A 20,036-nucleotide genomic window follows, 5' to 3' on the forward strand; every position below is an offset into this window, starting at 1 on the left:
GTATACAACTGGAAAAATCTTACATCTGTTATTTAAACATTTACTCCTATGTTATTATATATTATATTATTAATACAAATTATTAAAAAGAATATCTATTGAAAAACAAGTCATAATGAATTAAAAACAAAAAATGATGTGAGAAAAAGACAAATAAAGTTGAGTCTTGCAGTACACATCTAACATGCGCACAGAAAGCAGGTTTCCTATCATCAACAATATAAATACACCAACCCCAACGAACCACATTTGCTGCGCTATCTTAAATCTAATATAACGATACATACATATAGAAATATATACAAAACCTACGAAGTAACCATGGCATCGGCAAAATGCTAAAGGTAGTCGAGGTGTAACGTTAGCCAGCCAGCCTGACTCTGCTTAATGCCTGAATCGCAAAACCGAGTGCACCCACCATACCACCACTGCTCCCAATGTTGTCTACAAACTTAATAATCTTCATTGCTGTTGTCGTCGTCGTCGTCCGTGTGGTACGAGTATTTTCTTGATGATATTGTATCGTACAAAGTTCGTACCTCAACTCTTTCGTTTTTAGTACAATTTCAATGGTCGACTGTTGCGGTTGTGTTTTCTTTTGTAAAGTATTTCAACGATTGTTTGTTATTTGAATTTATTTTCTCCTTACCGTTGGACTATAAACAATCTTCGTGTGTTTCACCTTACGAATAATAATAGTTGGTGTTTGTTCTATTTTAATGTTGCCGATTATTTTGAAGGAAACATAATTATAACGAGAAGATAAGGATACAAACTTGTTCTGTTTTTATGTTAATTTTAAGTTTATATTGCATTTGGGATAATTTAATCGAAACAATTTATTAAATTGACACTAAAAATAATCAGTTCATTCAAAAGGTAACCCTATTAATAGCCTTGCAGAGCCACACAGCAAATAATTTGCCAACGTAGTATTTAAACTGGGCAAAGAGAAAGAGAGAAATCATCGTAGATTCTTCTTTGATGCCATCTTACAACCTAAATGTGTTTTGTTCTTCTTCTTTGCGGTTAGAGAAAAATATTCTAATATTGTGAATTGCTTGTTATTCGAGTGTGTGTGAAAATTCTATTGTATTCGTGTGGTACTATTCGACCATTGCCTCAAGTGTTGTTTCTTTTTTTTTTGTTGATAAAAAAAAATAAAACTAAAAAGGGGGAACTGCTAAAATAACAAAAAAAAAATATAAAAATAATAAGAAAAACAACAACATACATTCCAATTAAAGGGATACTTTGTGGGTTTCATCATCTTTTCTGTCTTCTTCGTCTTTGACTTTGGATTATTAAACAAAAATTACATATCTTGGTAAGTGTATACGCAGCTATTTAAAAAATACTTTAAAACAAAAATGTATAGCTATGAATATTATGATTTATTATTCTTATCGAGTTAATTGACACTAAATGCATGTTTCTATGACCTGATGCACTTTGCAATCATGAGAATTATCGTACTAAGTGAAAGCAATTAAAAAATATACTTAACTGTGGTGTCTGAGCACATTTAAGATCTTTAATAGTTTTGAAGATCAGTATTATAGTTGACACTTTAGCATATTTTCACATAATTCATGCCGGAAAAAAAAACAAAAGAGAAACAAATAATATATCACAAAAGTAGAAAGTCATTAAAAAATATATATACTAATCTTTTCCCAGACTTGTGTAGCTCTGTGACTTAAAATAAGATTCTTTCACAGATTTCTCTAAAATTATAATTCAGAAGACTATACAAACATTAGACATTTTTGATTAACTCTTCTTCTTCGTTTGAATGGGGATTTTTGTTTGAATTCAAAAAAATAATAAAAAAAAAAACTAACGGTTGATGATTTGTTCGCTTCCGTTTATTTAGTTCGAGGAGTGATAGTGTTAGATGTTGGGCGTTTTTTAATTAATCAATTTTAATATAATACAAAGATTTGGAAACAAATTACTTGGAATTTATTCATGATATACATAAATTATATATTCTTTGTAGATTTGAACTGACAACATGAACTAACTTTTGCTTTTAACAATCGTATTTTTGGCAAATTTTCAAATTAAAAAAAAAAAATTCAATAATAATAAGATATGTTTACAAAATTGTTTAAATTTTGTTCAAACTCTATGCATGCAAATATTGTTCTTGCTCTTTCTTGGATAACCAATTTTATTCCAATACCCGCTGTTTTTTTTTGAATTTTTAACACACCACAATCTAATAAATTTAATTCATATTTTCACTTTAACAATTTAGAGAAAATATTGAATTGGAGATTTCGTACTTGTATAAAGAAATGTGTATTGTCAATTGGATTATTTTAAAACATCACGTAAATAATTAATGATTATTAAATTTACTAGATTTGCCAAATTGCAAATTTAATTTTTAAAATAATTTTAAATTTAATATTTAATATTCTTTTTAAAAAATTATTAATTAAGGTTAACATTTTACGTCAAAATAATTATTATTATTATAATTATTGATTTCTAAAAATTCTTTAATTTTGTATCAGTTAATAAAAAACAAGTAACACGGATGAAAAAAAGTAGGCAAGACTTAAAACATAAACACTCAACTCTTCACAATTTTAAACAGACAAAATTCAATAAAACCGGAGGGAGCATAGAATTTCTCTTAATCAGTTAAGAACAGCATTTGATCTTTTTTTTAAAAAAAAGGAGTTGAATGAGTACAACTGGTCCTTAGAGTTATAAATAAAATATCCTTACGAAATTTAATTTGTACCAGAAGGTACAACTCTTTGAAACTACAAAGTTTGACCAGGTTCACTGATTTAATCACCTGATAGATAATATTAATAAGACAATGTTAAACAGAAGAGTTTGTAAACTCTATGTTTCCAATAGATTCATTCATTTTACTTAAATAATTAATAAATGTATTCTATTCTTTAACAACTTTTTAAAAATCTTCATATTAAAGAACTGGCTATATTTTGCACAAATTTAAAAACAAAACTTTTGTTTAAATATGGACATTTAATAACCCTGAAGAATTCGAATGTTTTTTTATGACTCACTTATAGGCTTTTAAATTGAAATTATGTTTTATATTAATTTAAAAAGATACCAAACAGGCTTGCTTACTAACCTGTAAGTTAACTGTTTTCGACGTATTGGTATGGAAAATAGTATAAATAATTTTTTCTCTTAAATATGTATTTTTGTTCAGCATAAAGAAGAATACATTTTACATTTATTAAAAAAATGGAATTTTTGAATTTAAAATGAAATTAGCATCGATTTAGTTTTAGAAATTTGATCGTATTAAGGCGCCAAAAAAACAACCTGAAAGAATTTTTCATTCCATTGAATTTATAAGTAAAAAATGTGTTGTCAAGTACAAATAAATAAATTCAATAAAACTTTTAAACTTAATTTACATCCGAAATTTTCTATTCGCTTTTAAATTGTTGTTAATTATGGTCATTGAATAAGGTATTTGTTCGTTTACGATTACATTTCGTCATTTTGGGATGCAATTTTCGATATCCCAAGATTCACAAATGAAACAACAATTGTAGCAGACTTTAAGTCCTGAATTCTTTAGATTAGACATTGAAAGAGTTGGTTTTTAATCCTGATATAAAGTGTATTCTTAAGGTATACCTCAAATACAACACTTGCTTGCAAATTTTTTTCTCTCCTAAATTTTGAATAGCTAATATAACTTTAAACAATTTAAATTCTTTTCGTTAAAAAACAGTGAAATCCAATAAATGAAATTCTTTTTTTTTTATAAGATTTAATATATACACTAGGTGCAGCATTAAACCTGCTTCCTTGGCGGACTTTTGATCTTCAGCACTCGTGAGTTCTTCTCTTTTCATGTTAACCATAAACCATTGGGCTGGTATAGCATAACCCACTATCGTCTCTCTTTTTATACATTTACCTGTTTGCAACTAAAATAAAGCTCTCGATCCTACGAAGTGTGGATATGTTGTATATTTTACTTTTCTTTGACTATGGAAGAAAGTTTATAAGGCCGAGACTATGTTGCCGTTTTTTACCTACTTAAGTTTTAAGTGTGTATAGTGAGTAAAATTACAAGATTCGGAAAATTCACAATTCACGTCTTTGGTAGGAGACACAAAAAAACACACTAAAATACAAAATATCCAAACCAATCTCAATGTCCATTAATACTTGTTATAGGGTTACCAATTTTCTTTTATCTATTTATTAGGAGTCCTTAAAGAGTATATGGATTTTTAATTGAAAATGCCAAATATATGCATTCAAAATTTAAGTTCCCCTTAATTTTTCATAAAGTTACTAAGACGTTTGGATATGATAACCAATGTTGAGTAACCAATGTTAAAGTAAGCTTTTTACATTATCAAATTTTATTTTGAAGAGTTTGGTTTTAATTAATTATCTGATAAAAAGTTCCTTCTTTACCAGAACAAATTACAATAGCTCAATTTTCGTATAAGGCTATATGCAGCATAATGGCAACCCTAGATACTATAAGAATAACTAGTTCCACATGATTTATCTGCAATGTTTGCCTGATGTTGATGTTACTGTTTTGCTGCCTTTCAGAACATGCTGCCAAACTCGTTCTGCCAGAGCAATAGCAGTCTTCTATCTGCATCTGTATGGTCTATGCACTTAAGTCGATAGTATAATAATATTTTACTATTGGTCACTATATCCACCAAATCTATAGGCAGCGGCTTAGGCTAAGGCTAAGGCACTAGACGGCAACAACTAACAATAAATTCTCCTCTCTTTGCGAAATCATTCACAGGGACCGATGATGCTGATGCTGATGCAAAAAGTGTTCCCACTTAATAAATTCTAATAAAAATAAAAATAACAGTGAAAAGGCACTTAAAATAGATGAAAGACATTAGATTGTTGAATGTTGATAGGTGCATGATGCGTGCGGTTCTTCACATGGAAAAAGGATACGCGCAGAAAAAAACATTGATGGACCAACTTTTTTTTTAAATTTTTAAATAAAATACAAGATATAATTTGCATCCATCCTGCGTGGACAAAGATGATAATGTTTATACTTAATCACATCAAGGGGAAGGATTAATGTGTGAAGTTAAATATCATCATATAGCTGCTGAGACCTGTATTAAGGCGGACTTGTTGTTTTAGTGTAGGTTTGCTTATGAGGTTTTATTAATAACAATACGAGTAGGAAGGTTTATATGGACGTATCTACTGATTTGTTGGCAAAATAAAATTAATGTTTAATACAACTTTTGTACAGTGTTTACATTTTTGACTTAACCACCCACGGTTTTTCATGCAAAAAATAAAAAAAAATAAGTTTGCTCTATTTGCAAATACATATGAACAAGACTAGGTTCATTGAAACAATCGGTTTTTGTCGATGATTTTGATGATGTGATCAACGGAGGGTCAAGGTTCGCATATTATATAATACATATAACTTAATTTATGTACTTTAATCTCAGTTTAGTATCTCTTAACTTCAATAAAACTAAACAAAAATAGATTCCAGACCAATCTCTATATGCAATAGGCTTATAACCTTTATAAAATAAACATGCTTTAAAAAAACAAAGGAATTATAATTAAAATTCAATTAATATTTTTTAACAAAAAATAAGTGTTAGACTTAAGTTTGCACTTAAATCAAAACTCTTTTAAGCTCTTTTTACCTTCAAAATTTCTAGACGAGTGTGCAGACCTTGTCTTTAAATATGTTGTAATGTGCAGCCGGGTGACAAATGAAGCCCTATGGAATCTCAGTTATGGTGAATTTCCATCTTTCATTATTTGCGATCACTTTCAGCTCAGAATTATTGCTCTCCCTCTGATCTGGCTGTTATCTACAAGACTTATATACGTCCAAAGCTTTAGGGTAACTTAAATCTCTGGACTGGTGTTCCCGCAGCTTACTTAAGCCTCTTGAACAGTGTCGAACGTTAAGTATTTAGATTGATTGGTTATATCACGATCATTGGACCATTTACGTTGCTTCAACATGGTCGTAAAGTGTGTTGCGTCACCTTATTTTACCGTTATTTTAGTTCTTTAGCCGTACTACCAGTCATTGCAATATTCAGGAATTCAAAATCTCAAAATCAATGTTCAACGACACCCCCTATCAAACCCTTTCTTCGGTTCCTAATGCGTTCACTGTATCTTTGCATAATAAAGGTAGTAATTATATGGAAAACAAGACATTTATCATAAGTCTAGTTAACATTTCGTTAACCCAACATATGTTTACCCCAATTGATAAGACTATAAACTAAAGGTCTATAAAATGACTTAGAAATAAATAATAATTTTTTGATTAAGACCCTGTTGCTGATTCATATCATAGATCTTGTTAATAGCTTATTCAAACATAACTTTAAAGTTATGTTTTTTTTTTATAATAAGCGCACACTCAAGGGGATATATTACCCTTATTATGTAGACACAGTGTGAGCACTAGGAAAGGGAGAGAGGGGTTGAAAGGAGATGTCGGTGCACATTGGTTTTGAATTCCTGAATATTGCAATAAATGGGAAAGACAGAGTGTGGTAAGGCATTCCACATTCGCATAGTACGGCTAAAGAACGAATCTCTATACTTGACAGTACGACCGAAGATGGGCTCGAGGGTATATTGATGAGCATTCCTAGAAGCGCGAGTATTACGGTTGAACTGTTTAAGGGGAGGAATGCAGCTGGCTATTTCTCTAGAGCATAAACCATTAAAATAACGGTAAAACAGGGTGAGACAAGAAACATTTCGACGATGTTCAAGTGACGTAAATGATCTTATGATGGTAATATCACCAATCAATCTAAATGCTCTACGTTCAATACTATCCAAGAGGCTTAAGTAAGTTGCAGGAGCACCAGCCCAGATATGGGAGTTATACTCAAGCTTTGGACGTATATAAGACTTGTAAATAACAGCCAGATCAGAGGGGGAGAAAAACTTCTTGCATCGCCTTAGAAAACCCAAACATCTTGCGGCATCTTTGGCGACATCGCGTATGTGATCGTTCCACAAAAGGTGGTTGGTGATACACATACCAAGAATATCCAGATGTTCAGTTTCTTCGATGCAAGTGCCATTTATGGATAATGGCAGCGGGGGTATATTTCGCTTTAACGATACAAGACAGCATTGCGTTTTCGAAGCATTAAATTCCACGCGGTTTCTTATTCCCCATTGTACAATGCTGTTTAGGTCGGAATTTAATGAGCTTATCATATTTTGTCGTTGCAGTTCCACATCCGAAGAAGAGGGGTGTGAATCTGAAAACGAATATGAAAAGTTAAGAGTACTATCGTCAGCGAAACAATGTATTGGATTAGATGTTGCAGACAGGAGATCATTAATAAAAATGAGAAAGAGTGTTGGAGATAGAACAGAGCCCTGGGGCACACCAGCATTTATTTTGTGGTTTTCAGACTTGAATCCATCCAATACAACTTGTATTGAACGATTCGAAAGGTAATTACTAATCCAATGAAGGAGGGATTCATGCAAACCGAAAGCACGCATTTTCGATAAGAAAGCCTGATGCCAAACCCTATCAAACGCTTTTGAAATATCTAGTGCAATAATCTTACTTTCTCCAAAGCTATGTAAAGATTTGTTCCACTGTTCGGTGAGATGAACCATGAGATCACCAGTGGACCTATTGCTACGAAAGCCATACTGTCGGTCATTAAGAAGCTTCCGTTCTTCAAGATATTTCTTGAGCTGATAATTAATCAGCGTTTCCATGACCTTGGAAAGAAGGGACGTAAGTGCAGTCAGTCGATAACTAGACGGTGAGGAAGATTCGCCTTTTTTGGGAAAAGGCTCGGAACGAGACCTGAGGAGTAGGACAGATGAAAAAGCTTACGAAGTGGTTTTGCCAGCGATGAAGAACACATCTTCAGAACAATAGCGGGGATACCATCCGGACTAGCAGATTTGTGTATGTTAAGATCTTTTAGGACCCTCACTACGGTACGAGTGCGAAAAAAGATTTGCCCCATAGAATCATTAACTCGCTCAAGTACAGGCGGAGTCATAACACTCACTGGCAGAGTTGAATTGGTGGCGAACTTCCTAGCAAAGAGATTTGCTTTCTCTAAGGAGCTAACAAATGGAGTGTCATTCACAACGAGCGTAGGAACCGAGGAAGAGGAAGAATTCCTCATATTTTTTACAAATGACCAAACATTTTTACTGCCTTTGGGACATTGCAGTATTTTTTGCCGTAATTTTTGGTCATGTAAAAATTTGGTCCGTCGAATATGGGCGTTGCAGGCCTTCCTGGCTTGCTTGAACTTATTCCGGTTTTCCTCAGTTGGATTGGCTTTAAAACAACGGAAACTTACCTTCTTAACCCTAATAACCTCTTTACAGCTCGCATCGAGTGGGCTCGTTGACCAGCTGAGTTAGGTGTTTTAAGTCAGCGAACACTCCTTCTGGTGTTGACTGGTCCGAATGTTGAAGCCATGAAGAATTGTGTACATGGAAATCGCCCGTAACAACGATTTCAGTCAGGATAGGACGAAACAATTCTTTGGATGGAATCAGACAAAGCATCAAATTCACGAGAAGTTGATACTCTGTCTAGATTTGGGCTTCGATAAAGGAAGCAATAGTGAATGAATGTTGCACTTAAGAACTTATGTATGTGGAACTAAGGCCGGCCATTCAAGACACAAAATAACTGTCCGAATTGATATTTTACACAAGTCAGTTTTTGCAAAACACGATACAAGTTATCTGTACAGTTTTCAGTTTAAAAAAAGTTTTGTTTCAGAGAACATGTCAAAAAAGTTTTGGACAGCTGAAAAGAAATAGTCATGGAAACATGGGAAAGCATGTTTATATCGTCCGTTCCAAAACCAGGCTTATGACCGCTTTTGATTTTCTTGAGCTGTTTTCGTTAATTTGCAATATTTTTGTTCCGTGCAGTTGCATAGATTTTGATATTCAAGTCACAAAATATCTGCACAAGTTGACGAATCTGAAAAAACCACAAAGCGCAGTTAATTGTACAAACTGCACAAACAATCTGTACAAACCCCAATTTGAGAAGTTATTTTGTGTCATGAATGCCCGGCCTAAGTCAAAATTTAAAAATGTATGTATTTATACAAACTAAGTTAAAAAACTTGAAAGTTTTATGAAGTCATTCAAACTGCAGAGACATGCGTTCGTCTAAAGTCAGCTACGCTGAAAACATATTTAAAGTTTCAAAAAATCATATGGCAACCAAAAAATTATTGATATAGTGATGGAGGTGCCAAATTTAAGTTGTATGCCGATTTGTAAGCAATTACTCTTCACCTGTATGATGGACATTTATAACCATGAGGTTTCAATTTTCGTTTAACCAAAAATTGTTATTTCTTGTGTTAATCGAAATCTTTAGTAAAACGCATAGGTTAGTAATTGAAGAAAAATATTTAATTTTATAGCACAATTAAGTAGAAATATTAGTTTCTATAATTTTAAGGATTTCCATGTCATCGTTAAGCACATCCATTTTTATTTATTTTTCGACATATATTAAATGCGTTCCACACCACAAACGCTTAAAATTCATAAAAAAATTGTTAACGAGTGTTGCGAAATTTTGTGCTACTTTTTGTAAATCATAAATACTTAAGGAAGTTTATGTTTAAATGTTAGTTTAGTGCTAAGCTCTATGTGTTACTCAAGCGTTTATGTGAGCCATAAAATTAAAATGTTAAGTATCGTATCAGCAAACGGACATATTTCTCTTAAACATAGCGAATCATTTTTTATTTTGAATATGTGACTAGGAGAAAAAGTATTCTACACATACAAATTTTAGATAGTATGCTAAATAAGCCTTCCTATTTCGTACTTTTATCACATTACTTTTGCGATTTTCAGATTTAGTTGAGAGTTGTAAAATATTAAATTCAGCCTTTTAAAAACGATTTTTAATTGATATTTAAAAATATTATGTTAATCACAAACGTCTGGAACATTCAAAAACTCTTATAAATTAGCTTTACATTAAACAATGATATTTATCAACTATTAATTTGTAGTTAACATAAGCAATATTGTGCCTACTTCTTGCTTATATTTTGCAAATCATTATGATTAGATAAAAAGCATTCTTCAAACCAGCGAATAAAAAATTCGTTAGTGTTTTATTGTGATATAAATAATTCGTATTATTTATACGTAGAAGTAGCTCGCAGCTGTCAGCGTATATGCATTTGCACTTAAATACGAACATTGCAAAATTCAAAACCATTTGTTCATATTAAAATTGAAAACGTTTGCATTTTGTAACTGGAAGTACTGCATATTGTCCAATATTGGGCGCCATTTTTGAATACAATTCTCACATTTCTTGTATTGAATAAATTAAGTAAAAATAAATTTTATTGCGCTATAGCTCGCAGAAAACTAGTTACAAGTGACTTACAACTCTCGACCATTCTTGTGTGCAAGTAACCTCAGGGATGGAGGTGACCTACAGTTTTTATGCCAAATCCGATCGGCTTCATTGAAAAATCACTTTTTATTACAACAATTATTACTCTGGAAAGACTTTCCAATTCCTCGCAAGTGGCATGAAAAAATCTTTAGTAACAGATAAATAGCACAGGCAGGGATAAAACTTCAGACCTTTGGGTGTGACAGTCTAAAGCCCTTAGAATTACGCCTCGGATACATTTATTAACTACTCCATAAAAAACTTAGTACTTTAATAATGAGGAAAGCTAAAGTAGTTGATATTAATTTACTTTCTTCGTGACAAACCTCTAAAATATTAAATAGATTATTTTTAAAACTTATTCAATTGTCAATGTTATCTCGTTATTTTCGACTTCAAACATACATATAAACCATTGCATGCATATAGTTAAATTAAAGGAAACAAATTTCAAAGCAACCATAAGCTTATATTGTTTTTCTTAATCTACTAAAAGATTAACTCTATGTGGTTGAACACGAATAAATAAATAATAATTAAATAGAAGCTTGAAGTAGTTTGAATCTACTTCTTTTTTCTTTTTAAGCTAGTAGTCAGTATAAAGTACTTCACTTCCTCATTTAGAGTATATGGTAGGTAAGGTAAATTTCTCATGACCCATAACTAAAGCGAAATGCATTTGACAGGCTTCATTTGTCTGTTTCTTTGTTAAACAATATGTACTACTTGTCTGTTCGTCTTTTTAGCACCACTATCCACTACTGGAAAAGATATGAGGTGCAGGCAACAACTAAGGAAAAACGTTTCCTTGTGGAAGGTACTTTTAAAGTATGCGAAGTAATGTTGCAAAAATTTCAATTAAAGTTAAATATTTCAATTAAAATTACCGAAACGAATATAATTGAAAGTTTTCGTGTTCATTTTCAACTAAAATTCAGAATATATTTTTAAACCTTCCAGAAACATCTCTTGACACAACGGAAGTGATATGCAATATTCAGTAATAAAACTCAATACATCATTTACAACTCTGCCTTCATCGACTATAAGTAATAATAAAGTATAAGTTGATTTTATTGCATGTTTTATGTCACTCTGTAAATTAAATTTCCGATATTTGGAATTGGAAACTACAAACACTATGAACAACATTTTTGTAAATTAATACTCTTTGAAGGAAGGCGCTCACTCTAGAGATACCCATCATCAAAGTAAGACTTCCCATGGCGCAGCACATCGATTCTTCCTCTATTTGATATGAAATTGTGTAGGAAAAATTAAATAAATTTACAAAAAAAAGTACTATTAAAATGATTGAACGCTGATGTAATCATAAACAATTAAATTAAAAAAAAATATTATGATGGCATAAATATCTCTTACATAATGCTAAGCTAAAAAAAAAAAAAAAACAAGAAAAAAATATTCGCCAATCAGAGTCTGAGCGATGATAGTATTTCACTGTGGCAAATATTTTTACTGCCGGAAAAGTTAATTTATTCAAATGGACAAGTTATTTGCACTAATGGCTGACCGAATGACTGACGAAATTTTCGCCTTCACTTAACTTAGCGTATAGGTATATAAATATAGTCAGAGATAGCATATCTAAGTATAAATTGGTCACTTTAAAATGATGGCTAATTTTGGTCTTACGAAAGAACTTAAGATTTTCTTTAGTCGCAAATTACTTGTTAGATACGAGTTATTATCTATAGTTGATTTTTTCTCATCATAAAAACAAAACTTGATTATCTCTTCTCTCCGTTACTGATGGACTGATGGACTTTGAAATTTATATTTTTAAAAATATCTATACATTCGCAGTATATTAATGTTAACTCTTAAATAGTTTGTTAAATAATACATAAATTAATTGTAGAACAGGTTTAATTTTTAATTTGTTTTTATGCTAATATTTTTTTCAATGCTTGAGAAGAAATTTATAAAGTCTTATACAGTGGATTGAAAAAGAACAATGTATAAACGATATAATAGTTATTTTTTCGATGAATCAACATTAAAGTAAATTAAAAATATATGATTGTTCTTATGGTTAGCAATAATTGAATTGGTATTCAAATTTGTATTCGTTTTTAATTTTTAAATAATAACTTAATTGAAGTAGAGCTGGTAGCTAAATATAAATATCCCTTAACTATCGCGATGTGTCTACTGTATCTTTTGAAAAATTGGTTAGTCCCTCAAATATTAAGAAAAAATAATAATGTTTGTTCAAAATATCTTCTCCTATTGAGATTAAGTAATTTTCTGACATCATTTTGAGAACGGATTAGTTTCTGTTTTAGTTTCAGTTTATTTATTTATAACGCTTACACAGTAAGATAATAGATATCTTATAAATTTCACCAATCATTTTACGAATGTGTGCATTGGCTGTTCTTTTAAAAATTATTTTTAATCGTTCACTTACAAATGGCGAGTTTCTAAATACTTGGAAACGTTCAACAATCACATCTATTCACAAATCAGGTGGTAGGCAAGATGTTTCAAACTATCGTCCAATTTGTAAAATTGCTACGCTTCCCAAATTTTTTGAAAAGTTAGTCTACGACAAATTAACTCCTTCTCTTAAAGCAATGATATCACCATACCAACATGGTTTTTTAGCTGGTATATACACTGCAACTAACTTCACTATTTTTAGTAATTTAGCCTTGAATGCACTTGAGAAAGGTTATCAGTATGATGTGGTCTATACTGACTTTTCTATAGCTTTTGACAGAGTCAATCTTTTTATTTACTTATGAACATAAATAAAGTAGGTTTTCACTCAAACTTTTTAAAATGGCTTAGTTCACACTTAAGGGATCGTATTCAGTACGTTCGTATAAATAACATTATTTCTGCACAGGTATATGTTACGTCAGGTGTCCCGCAAGGAAGCCATCTTGGTCCTCTTCTTTTTTTGTTGTTTATAAATGACATTCCTGATATGTTTTTAAATTCAAAGTGCTTGATGTACGCAGATGATCTTAAGGTCTTCATCTTTTATCGAACTGTTTACATTTGAACATTTCTAAATGACAACGCCTAACGTTTTAATTGTATCTATAAAATCAATATTATGTCATTGTCCTTTATAACCTTTAGAAAAGATATTGGTGTGATTTTTGGTAAAAAAAACTCGACTTTGTAAAGCATACAGATTTTTTAGTTGCTAAAGGCAGTTCAATGTTAGGTTTCATATTGCGAAACTCAAAGGAGTTTTCCGATCCACACACCTAAAAGAGTTTATATTTTGCGTTTGTAAGTTCTAATCTTGAAAACTGCAGTGTAAGCTGGAATCCTTCATATTTTCTTCATTAATTTAGAATCGAAAAGATCCAAAAACGATTTACGACAGTTGTAGTGAAAAATCTTCAATGGGACATAGATGTTCCTGCATATGAAACGAGGTGTAAACTACTTGGTATTTTGCCTCTTAACATTCGTAGAAAGTATACAAAGGTTATGTTCATTCGTGACACAGTAGCAAATCATATTGATTGTTCACAAATTTTAGTTCTAATTGGGATAAAAACTTAACTTTAAAAACAAAAGTACGGGTTGATGGAGGTGTGTACTCTGAACGACTGAAATTAAGTCTCCCATTCATTGTAGTGTGTTCCAGGCAGAACTTTTGGCGATAAAAGAAGTCTTATCCTGGCTTGAAGAAAACGTGATATCAACATCTGATATCCGTATCTTCTCAGATAGTCAATCCGCTATCAAATCTCTGAAGTCTGTCTCTACAAACTCTATAACAGATCATCACTGTCGATCATCTATAATGGAGATGGCACAACAGTTTTATATTTACCTTTGCTGGGTACCGGGCCATAGAGACATTCCAGTTAACTGTAAGGCAGATGAACTCGCCAGGAACAGTACAGTACAACCCGTTCTACCACGTTCGGCAAATGCTGGCATACCAATCGCTTCTTGTAAACTATTGAATGCAGGACGCTTTGAAAGAGGCATATACCAGGTGGATCAATATCACCACGTGTCAGGTCACAAAAAACATCTAGCCAACACTAGATTTAAAGCGATCAAGGTGTTTGCTATCTGTAAGAGGATAGCCGGACACTGTCTTATTGGAAAGCAAGCCATGTGGCTAGGCGTATTCTTAAATGACTTTAGCAGAAGCTGTATTTACATGTCCTGCTCTAGCTCAAAATCGCCAGAATTACCTAGAAGAATTCTTCTATAACGATCTTAACGATCAGCCCCTCACGTTTCGTAAGGGATTCAAACTGGTTTCTTTGAGCTTAAGAGGAAGCCTTGAGATTTAGGCCACTAAACTGGCCTAAGAGTGTCCTATTTCATCATGGACAGCACTGAAAGGATGCTTTTTGCCAAAGAAAACATGTCAATTAAATGTGAGATCAACCAATATAATGAAAAAAATTGTAATTAATCGTAGGAAAAATCTCTGCACATTTTTCAATTACTTTAAAATGTAACTGAAGAAATTGAATTACTAAAGAAATTTATAATAAAATCGTCAATTACTTGCAAAAAAAAGTGCATTAAAATAGCAGTATTAAAGATCGATCTTTGTAATTAGAAATTCCACAAAGGAATATTTTGCATTAAGAATTTTTTCTCTCAGTTAACATAAGAATTTATCAATCGAACATTAGCAACGTCGTATGTTTATTAATTATGTTTTTGAAATGCATCCAAATAATTTAGATTTTCATCAATAAATATCTTCAGTGATAAGGCCCATTTTTATATCGGAGGCTACATTTAATGTTAATAAGCAGAATTGTCGGACTTGGGGCCAAAGCTCCATCACAATCAATTCCATAACATAAATATAGAATTCATGATGTATGGTGCTACAATCATAACCGTTGCTACCATCAACATAGATTTCTCTTAAAAAATTCTCAGTATTTTCTTGGGTAGAAATATAAAATCAAAATTTAAAAGCAAAGTATCAACTTTCAAGCGAGATCAAAAGATCGGCATCATTTATTATATTTACTAAACTAAAATTTAGTTATATCACAATTAAAAATAACAAAATCTTCAAAATATTTTACTTTTTTTATCCCACCATTTGCATAGTAATTAGAACACACTCCAAAAGAAAAAATTTAAATAATTCAACCATTATTGTTAAAACCCGAGACTTAGCTCTTTTATTTTCGGTTTGTCTCTAAAGCGATATCCACTAAGTATAATCTTCAAATATTAAATAATTTTGTTTTGTTCATTATTCTGGCACAAATCCAACTTTATTTTATTTCACTATGTTGGTGATATGTTAATATAACAAACTTTAAATAATAATGTACCTATATTTATCAGACCTGTTTGTTTAAAAAAGAATAATTTACCACTTTAGTTTATCGTTCGTTATAATCTATAAAATATTTAAGCATAATATTTTTTTTGTATTTAAACTCTGAAACCTTAAAATTTCGCCTTAAGCTTTTTTGTGTGTATATAAATGTGTTTAGGTTGCATTATTAAATTATTGTGGATTATTGATGGAATTTTATATAATACAAAAGAAAATAGAGAAAATACAATTAATCAGAATCCGAAATATTTAGATATGTACATATTTATGTATTTATGTATATGGTACAGAAAAAAGGAAAAGTCAATTCTGAGAATGTGAAACAATGTCACATATTTTATATAAACTCATTCAATTATTTTATTAATTTTTACGAAGGTAGTCAGATACATATTAATTTTTCCTATGTCCATTGTATATAAATATAATAAGTACATTTTTACATTTTTAATGTTTGGCACACGTTCCAGAAATATTTTCACACAACTAAGATATCTATTCGTAAAATGAAGGGTTTGGAGCCGCATAAGTCGTAAGACTCTTGGATCTTGGATATTAAATATGCTTCACGCGGCTTGTATTGTGTATCTATATACGATGTGATGTATGCAACTAGTTGTAGTTTCAAGGTTTACCTTTATGAATTGTAATGCAATTTTTTGTTTGGTTTACTGTTTGGCTTTTCTTTATAACGTAGTTGATTACTGGCACAGAAAAAATACCTACAGTCACACCTTCGGATGCCGACAGACACCAAGTCAGGCCAATTTATTAGGTATTCATAAAGAGATGGAAAGTATTTACATGCCAAACTCTTGTTGCTTTCTCCCTCACCGGTACCATCATACAACATTTTCACTTTTAATTGCCAATTGGCGTGGAAAAATACCTGCATCAAAAACAAAAAACAAACACTAAAATAAATCATAAATAATAAAAAAATGTAGGTATGGCAAAATGTGCTAAATACCATTCGACACCATGTACAAAAATAAAATCCAATCTTATTCATTTGAAAACCTCGAGCTCAACTTAAAAGTATCTATGTACAGCAATGACCAAAATAATAGGAACAAAACTCAACTTTTGGTAATTATATCTCTCAGACTTGTATAAGGCAACAAATTTTACAGCTTAAACATTATATTTTTGTGGGAAATATTTTATTAATGTTTCTTGATTTGTGATTTTTAAAGAGTTGTATTGGTTGTGAAAAATTGTCAGTCTATTTGCTGCTCTCTTCGTAAAAAGACTGGTCAACAATTAGTTAAAACAAATTTGATATAAACTTCAAAAACGAAAACATTACATTACATTAAGGTTAGATTGTACTTTATATATTTTGATGAAAATTTATTGTTTTATTTTAACTTAAATTCTTCTTTTTATAGAACTAACTTGATATTGACATATTTCTTGATACAATACAATTGTGCAAACGCTTTTTACAGTCGTCAAAAAACTTCTGAAATAAACTTTTGGGTATTCCCTTAAGCTGATTCAGCGATGCAGTCTTAATCTCCTCAATCGTCGCAAATTTTGGCACTTTTCAATTTCGGAAAGAGGAAAAAGTCGCAGGGGACAGTTCTGGTGAATACGGTGGGTGAGGCATGATGGAAGTATTGTGTTTGGTCAAAAAACTTATCACTAATAACGACTTGTGTGCAGGTTCATGATAATGGTGCAAAATCCATGAATTTTCTCTCCACATTTCCAGCCGTTTTTTTCTTACTGATTCACGCAACCGCAGCATAATTTCAAGGTAATACTCCTTGTTTACCGTATGCCCTTGCGGTAGGAGTTCTTGATGCACAACGCCATCAAAGAAAACTGTGAGCAAAACCTTCGCATTTGAACGAACTGGGTATGTCTTTTTCGGCCTTGGAGAGGTTCATTGTTAACATTTTCTCGACCATTTTTGAATAGCTTATATCACTTATGAACATTTTTTTGCTCATAATTGACTCACCGCATGCCACTGTCAATATTTCAAAAGTTTTTGAGCACTTAATACCTTTTTTACACACAAATTAATACAAACTCCCTGCTCCAATATTTTCAAATAGAAAAAATCGTCGAGTACGCAAACACAAGTCTAACCTTTATGCCTCTTACATAAAAAGAAGACATTCTATATTCGTATAGTCAAAACTCTGAAGTCTGAACTTATGATCATCACATGTCTGCTAACACAAAAAAAAATCAAATTGGAGTGTAAAGAGCGCGCAAAATTCAAAAAGTCGCTTGGTTTTTGATCACACCATACACCAAGGATTCGTTTTATTAGAAGGGTTTTGTCTTATCTCTTTAATGTTGCTATCAATATATTATTTATCAATTATATTCAGTTCAAATTACTAAAAATGTCACTAAAACAATACATTTTGTCACTTAAAAGTCCATCCCTGACATGACTCGCACACACAATTGGTTGAGAGTTGCAAGCCACTAGGCTTTGTTTAAACCAAAAAAACAAGGCTGTTGAAGCTTGTCAAAGCTTTTTAAATCTTAAAAACTTTTCATAACTTCTAAGTTGCTGATAAACATGACGATTATTTCATCAGTACTCACATGTTTATCCAAAACCGAGAAAAGTCTTACGGAGAATTTTTGGCCAATCATGCGAAGTCCTTTGTAATACATTTTACATGTAGATCAAGGTTACGCTGGAGACATGGCGTAAATCAGGACATCCACAGCTTTCGGTTGTGCAACTAAACTGTAGTTTTTTTAAGAACTGTTGGAAAAAAAATATAAGGCTTATTCATAGTCATATTTTAAAACCGGGTCTATATTGAACTGGAGTCTTAATTCAACATCTAGGTTAGACACAGCTGCTATTCATAAAGAAATTGGCAGCTCTGTTTAGTTAGAATCATTTTTAAAGTGTATTCCTCTATGGTTCTAGTACAATTTTACTTAAACCTTTACAAATTGGCTTGTAGAGGGAATCAAATAAAGATACGTTAGCTGAAGAGCCAAAATCTATAAAATCCGTTCAATTATTCTGTTGGCTGTTAGTTGAGTAATCGTATGTAAGATGCGCTGGTGCTGTTAGAACTTGGAAACAAACAGATATTGCCTAACTTTAAAAGATTAATCATTAATTTGACAGTTTTTTTCTCGAATCGATACCTTTCATACAAATCGTAGAGCTTTTGTTTTACTTGTGGTGGTAGCATTCTAACATACAGTAAAATATCAAAATTTGGATACGTATGTATATGATTAAGTGTTTTGACATTTTAATGTTTGTTTTTAAATGTTCAAATAAAATGTCTTGCAACTTAATTTTCTCAATTAGTTTGTTTATTTTTGACGTTTTATAGATTTAAAAACAGCCTAAACATAGGTTCCGTCGGATTTATTGTTAGGCTCCAGGTTATGGTTTTAAAATTAGTTTAGTAAAGACAAAATCAGAACTTATCAAAAAACTATGAATATGGCGCATACGATTTAGAAAAACTCATACAATTTTAATTTTAATCGATTGAAGATTTATATAATTCAATGTTAGAAGATTATTTTAACTAAATGTTGCCTCGTAATTCTTTTTCTAACGTTTCTCAAGAATAAATGCTTTAACGTTGTTTTCCACAGTGTCAATCGAAACGCACTTTTCGAAAAAGACATGAACCATTACATAGCCCCACAAAAATTAGTTTATATACGTTAAATCACAAAATCAGCCTTAAACATGAAATTGAGTATTCACTGAGCTAGCCCCTTAATTGTTACTTGCTATATGTGGTATGTGGCCTCGTTATTTTTGGAACCACATGTTATGCAAGCCAAGTTCTTCCATCTTGTGACAAAAAGTTTTTATCATTACACAGTAACGTTGTAATTCGCGTCATCTTTGAAGAAATACAGAACAATTACTCCGCCAACTCATAATCCGCACCAAACAGTGACTTTTTCTGGATGGATTAGAAGCTCTTGCAATGATTCTGTCTGTTCTTCACTTCAAATACGGCAATTATTCTTATTCAAATATCCATTAATTCATAAATGAGCTTCGTTTCTAATTTTCACAATTTTTTAATAAACAAAGTGGATCTTCGGCCAACTTTTTATGATCCCATTCACCATAAATTCGGAGTTTTGAAGGATCATTCATCTACAATTCTTGAATTAGATTTATTTTAAAAAGCTTCACCTCTAAAACCTTCAACTAAATTGTTCACATATTGAGGTAACACAGGCAAAATTACCGACGAACACTTAATATCAACAACAAAGTAAATTTGGTTAGAAATTTGGTCA

The 20,036-nt window shown here is 31.4% G+C and overlaps 1 protein-coding gene across 3 annotated transcripts in view; it reads left to right on the plus strand.

Moving 5' to 3' along the window:
- Positions 1-370: 370 nt before the first annotated feature.
- Positions 371-20,036, plus strand: part of LOC129944226 (uncharacterized) — a 93,969-nt gene continuing 74,303 nt past the window's right edge. For all 3 annotated transcript variants that reach the window (XM_056053525.1, XM_056053526.1, XM_056053527.1), the window contains exon 1: positions 371-1,327. The gene's annotated coding sequence lies outside the window, so the exon portion shown is untranslated. The remainder of the gene's footprint in view (positions 1,328-20,036) is intronic.

The sequence above is a fragment of the Eupeodes corollae genome, chromosome 2 (genome assembly GCF_945859685.1).
Source record: "Eupeodes corollae chromosome 2, idEupCoro1.1, whole genome shotgun sequence".
Taxonomy (NCBI): Eukaryota; Metazoa; Arthropoda; class Insecta; order Diptera; family Syrphidae; genus Eupeodes; species Eupeodes corollae.